General features: G+C 34.5%; 1 protein-coding gene across 1 annotated transcript in view; it reads right to left on the bottom strand.

Moving 5' to 3' along the window:
- RASGRF2 (Ras protein specific guanine nucleotide releasing factor 2) overlaps positions 1–6,067 on the bottom strand; it is a 181,409-nt gene that overhangs the window by 174,705 nt on the left and 637 nt on the right. The gene's annotated exons all lie outside the window — the stretch shown is intronic.

The raw sequence follows: 6,067 nt of genomic DNA, 5'->3' as shown, positions 1-6,067 counted from the left end.
GGGAAACAGAAATAAAAAGAAGGCAGACACTGTTCATTGTTGAAGCTGGGTGATGGGTATACTGGCATTCCCTGAATTGTTCTATTTAGTGCGTATTAAATCAAAAGTACTCTTTAAAGAGAAAAGGAGGGAAATACTTCCTGAGTGCCTCTAGTAATAAAACAAAAAGAAGTCAAAGAAGAATTATATAGAAAGGGGTAATAAAAACACCAGCTGACAAATGTGCTGACTCTTCATGTGCCAAGCCCAATGGTAAGAGGTTGATGTGGATTATTGCCTATGAGTCTTGCATCAACCCGATGAGGTAGGTACTATCATGACCCCCTTCTTATAGGCAGGGGTCCAGGCTTAGAAAGAGAAATTGCTCAATATCATAAGTAGCTGCATCAAAACTGAAAGTCCCACAGTTTAACTCCTGAGCTAAACCATACACAATACCACCATCTGAACTGGACATTGATATTCTTAAAGTTAAAGGAAAGAAAATTCATATTGAATATTAGAGGTCTCCTATTCCCATGTGTCACTGACATTATCGCGTCGTGACTTCTCTTGTAATGAGTTATGGTGTTGCACAATGAGCCTTAGCCAGGGTACCAGCTCCCTATTCCCACAGAGCTCACCCCAGGAATCCTCCTCCTTTCTAATCGGCCATCTATGTGACAGCACTAAAGTCACTGTTTAAGTTAGTCACACAAATGGCATGGGCTCATAAATACAGTTCAGGAAATGAATCAGGCAATGTCTAAATTAAATCAGACAATGGCAAAATAAAACATTTCAGGAACCTGAAAAGAATGCAAAGTACCAGTAACCAGAGTCCTCAGATCCCTGCTGTTCCAGCATCATAAGTCTCAGCAATGTCACCTTGATAAGTATGGAAGAGGTAATCAAAGAAACTGTGACCTACATTTCAAAACAATAAAGCACTATAGGATCAATCAATTTTATTTTTAGTCATAGCTGTTATTACTGCTATTTTATTTGTGTCTTCTCAATCTTATGAGAATTCTAACTTTCATTAATTTCTACTCTGATGCTGTAAGTTATGCTTATATGCACCTCCCCAACTTTCTCATTTCTTCCTTTACAGTTTGCAAAGAACTATTATTAAACCAAACACAGATCAATGTACACTTTTTTTTGCCATCTCACTAAAAGTATATTTGGGGTATTTTGCATTCACTGTGAGGAGGTTTAGGAAAAATAATTTGAGTTCTTATTTTTCATTGAATCATGTTTTTCAAGTGCCAATAAAAAGGAAAACTGTGAGAGCATGTGCTTTCTGCATCTTCATTCCACCTACTAACACCATGTTTTTTCAAATAAAAAAAGAAAAAGAAAAACCTGCTACTTTTTTTTCTAAACGTATACATAATCATATTTGAATTTCTTGGGCAAAAATGCTAAAATATCCTCTTTGGTGGAGCCAAAATAATGTATTTATAATTTCTCAATCAGCTAATATTTAGAAATTACACCAATTGAAATGTAATGAATTTTTGAAATAATGGTCAATTTTTGGAATAATGACCAAATGTTATAAAATAACCAAACATTTACCACAGTGCTATATTGATACCTAATAAATATAATTTCTAGTTTTAAGTACTAAGATTTTATTATATGCAGTCTTAAATTAAGGTAAACTAATTTCAGAGAGGAATTTATACTGTGATTAATTTAATGTAGTCATTATACATCCTTACTCCTGAAAACTAAAGCTACCCAAATTGTAAAGAGATTGGATTTACAGCTCACATCTTGAAATTTTAAATCTGTTTTCTTCAACACATATAACTGCAAAACAAATGTTTAATATTTAATGATAAATGATAGCACACTCAATAAACACACACATATCCCTGTCATATAGAAAAAATGAACAGGCATAAAAACACAAAGCTACTTTAAAATTTTAAAATTAGGATTTAAGACCTGAATAAATCCACACTGTTTACCCATCTGGCTTATTTCATTACAAAATAAGACTAAAGTTTTGTATTCCACAAAATTAAACTTATATTGACTATAGAAGGCAACTTTGTTGGAAAGTACGTAAACAATCAAATTTAAAATATAATCTGCCTTAAACACACTGCAATATCAACAATTGTTTTAATAAACTATTCGCATTGACACACTACACCAGAAACATTTGGTTATCACATTTACTCTAAGACATATCATTACCCAATAAAAGGAATATATAGGATATATAAGGAATATATCTTAATTCTTGAAAAAGGAAAAACATTATGTCATCACACTACAAATAGTTTCCACCATTTAATAGTGCATTTAGCTCCCACTTATTGAAACCCACTTGAAACATACTTGTCACAATAAAAATGCATTTTTATGTAAATCTGTCACATCAGAGATGGATTTTTCTATGTTAAATTCTTAATGATAAGTACAATAATATAAATAGTAATGTTTACTGTAGCCAAAATTAACATAACTAAATTTTGCTCATCCACTTTACTTAAGTTTAAATGGAAGAATGATTTTTCTTCTCTTAACTTTAAATGGAAGAACGATTACAAAGTTCCAGTAAAAAATTATTTTTTTCCCTAATTTATATTTTAAAACTTTTTATAAGATTTAGCAAATATTTTATCCCATATTTTCTTTATTTATGTTCAATAAGCATGGTTGAAAAGAAAATATTGAGTTGGCTATTATGCATCAATTAAAGAACATGAACTAGAATGAAATCCCACCATCCGCAAATGTTTCAGTATTTATATGAAACTCTGCCTAATTTGATAAAATGATTAAAATCCTCTGCCTGTGGTCAAGGCAGAAAGGCTAAAATGACTGGCTAGTCATAAGGTGACAGGGAAATCATATAACATTTAATCCCTCTAAAATTAAATCAACATGTTTAATTCAGTACAAATCTGACATGCATCTACTACTTTAACCTCCAGAACTAAAGAGATATTTTCCAAAAAAAACAACTGAAATCAGGCTGAAGAGAACACTTAACATTACCCAAAAAAATAAGAATATAATGGCTTTGTTTCTATATGTTTCTCCTGCTAGCAGGCAGGACAGACACAGCCACTTACACAGACTGACTGAGATGTGCACTGTCACCCAGAGGGCAAATGCTTTGCCAGATCCCAACTGAGCTAAATGAATGCTCTGTAAACTTCTTTCTTTATGCATAAGTCCCATTTTTCTTTGAAAATGTAATGGTCTGCAATTGTGTTTCTCAAGAATTGCAACTGCCCTTTAAGTAGTTTTCAAAAGGAAAGTAAGAATGAACAAAAAAGTGATTCACCTACTACAACTACAACTCCCATCCCACCCAGATTTGAAATTTCTTGAAGCTCAGTGGATTTCAACTGGCTCCTTAGTGAGGCAGTCTTCAAGATTATTCAGTCTTCAGACCTGGAGTAGATTTTTATTATCTCCCAATAACCCTTTGAACCTCAGTGTTAGCATAGGTAAAAACAAAAAAACAAAAAACACTACTAATCTCTAAGAGTTGAAGTAAACTTCAAGCTAGATGAGATAATGGAGGATAACACCACGCCTGACACACAGAACAGACTTACTAAATGCAAATTCCCTTCTTTCTTAAATACCTTCACCTGGAATGAAAGGTATGTTCTTTATTTTCCATAAATGGAGCTGTGTTAGAAAGAAGTATCAACAACACACAAAGAACACCACTTAAACTCATGTTGATCATATCACCATAACTACTGCTAAGAAGTAGCCACTATGGAAGGTTGATAAGAGACCTTGCAACCTCCCAACAACCTACCAAAGTGAAATATTGGGACACTATGGAAAAAATGGAGCACTGTAAATATTCCTTCAACCAGGCACATTTGGAAAGTGAAAAACACCTTCCTTTTTTTCTTCTTGCCTGGAAACAGTTTAAGATAACGTGGTTTAAAAAAAATTGTTTTTCTTTTGTCAATCAACTTACTTTGAAGTATTATTTGGGTGAATCAAATCAATGAGTGTTTTCTTTTTATAGGTCACTTAAAAACACAGTTAATTAGAATTTCAAAATTATTTGAAGGAGTGGAATTTTAAACTGGCAAGAATGATTAGAGGCATTTCGTAGCAAAAATTTTATCAACTATAGTAACTGTCAATGACATTACCATATGTCACTCTCCAATGTGAATGATTAGAATGTCTCTGACTCAGGCAATAATGTTACTATAGGTTTGCACATCTGTTAATCTAACTGGTTTATCAGAATGTGCACTTCAATCACCGCTTGTCCTTAGCTTCTCAGATGCAGTATTTATTACAGAAACTGGTAATATTTAAAGCTTGTGAAATTATCTTTCACATCCTCTACACAGCAAAAAACTCACCCTGTCTGTTATAACCTTAGAAACAGATGTCATTATTAGAAAGCAACTTGGAAATCATCTTAGCCAAACCTTTAATTTTACATATTAAGAAAAAGATTTCATTAACAGAAGAAAAAAATAGGAAAAAAAATGTTAAGAGATTTGCCTCAAGAAGTCACATAGCCACCTGGTATAGGAATCTCACTTTGCCTCCCTACATACCATTTCAAGCCCTAACCTTCAACTTTGTTTATGGGGCTGATGCAGACACTTATGAGGGAAGCTCCAGAAGCATGCTGGGAAAAGCAGACCTTGAGAGGACCCCTGCCCAGTGCCTCACATCCGCCCTCCAACTCCCCAGTTTCACAAGGTCCAGCAATCTAGGTGTGTGAGATGAAGTGAGTGCATTAGCAACACAAATTAACTGAAAGGGGACCAGCTGTATAAAATGTAGCTTTAAGGTAGGAAGTTTTTGTTTCTTATCATCACAGTTTCATCTCAATTCTTCAAACACACCCAGGCAGGCAGTGGTGGAAAAGAGCATCAACCCATCTGCTAAACTCACCCAAGCCACAGAAGCATGCCTACGAGAAGACAAAGTTCGACAGACTTCCCAATCCAACTCCTAATCCATTTGGAAGGCTTGTTCTCTTCACCTCAGTTTTTCTACGAACACCAGAGGTTCTCATTTCCAACCTCTTGGAGATGTATGAAATGATGGAGAAGTACTTATAACATGTTTGATAAACAGAGAAAATTGTTTCATAAGATGACCTGTGTAGGACTGCCATTAGAAAGTGGCATAAAAGTCAAACTTACTGGAGGTTACATTTCTTTAGCAAAGTGTGGTGTAAAGAAACCCGTCTTGAATATGAGTGTTCAGATATGCCCCAGGTAGAGAAATGTTGGTTTTCATAGAATATTAACTAACAGGCAGCCACACCCAACCCCAGCTCAAATAAATAAATGTGCTATCTGCCGATATTACCATAAATACAAAGAGAAAACATAATTTGGAATTAAGTCAATTATATATATTCAGAGTAATTTAAAGTCTTTTACTTTAGACATAACAACACTTGAAAAAAAACCTTTTATTTGGGGCTTGTGGGGCCTTGAAACACATAACTTTAAAAAAAATAGATCCTGGAAAAAAAAAATCTGTTTCCTCAAAACTCTTCTCACGATTTAAATTCTGGAATGAATGACTGTTCATAGTTTATAGTGAAACCAAAGTGGGGAAAAAAATCAAACTTCTGGTCCATCTAGTTTGAACTCATCTTAATTTTACACATTATTTTGAGCACCAAGGGGGTAGGTAGGCCTTTTTATCCGTTATCCCATCGCTAGCGCCTCCCACAGCCACCCCAGGCGGTTTTCAGTAGAAGCTGTTTAATCTGACTCGCGTAGAAAATTCAGCTGCGAAATGCTTTTATGCAACAGCAAAGACAATCAGCCTCATTTTCTCCAAGGTGGAGATCTAGAAGCGAAGTGAGAACATTTGAGAGCATAAAATTAGTCTGCTTTAACTTTAATAGCCAAATGGTGATTGGGAAAAAAAGAGAAACAAATTTCGCATTTTCAGGAATGGGGTGCGGGAGTTACTAAATCTAGAGGGGCTTTTTCCTCCCTGAGTAGTACGTAGCAAAACTAACAAAATCATGGTCCAGAATAAAAGGGTAACAGTTTTCAAAGCACTCATTTAAAAGTACAGTGAAGAGGTCTTTTTAATAGCCACA

Source organism: Myotis davidii, unplaced genomic scaffold, assembly GCF_000327345.1.
Source record: "Myotis davidii unplaced genomic scaffold, ASM32734v1 scaffold44, whole genome shotgun sequence".
NCBI lineage: Eukaryota > Metazoa > Chordata > Mammalia > Chiroptera > Vespertilionidae > Myotis > Myotis davidii.
Note: the sequence above shows the minus strand (reverse complement) of the source record. Positions and strands in the feature narration are given on the sequence as shown.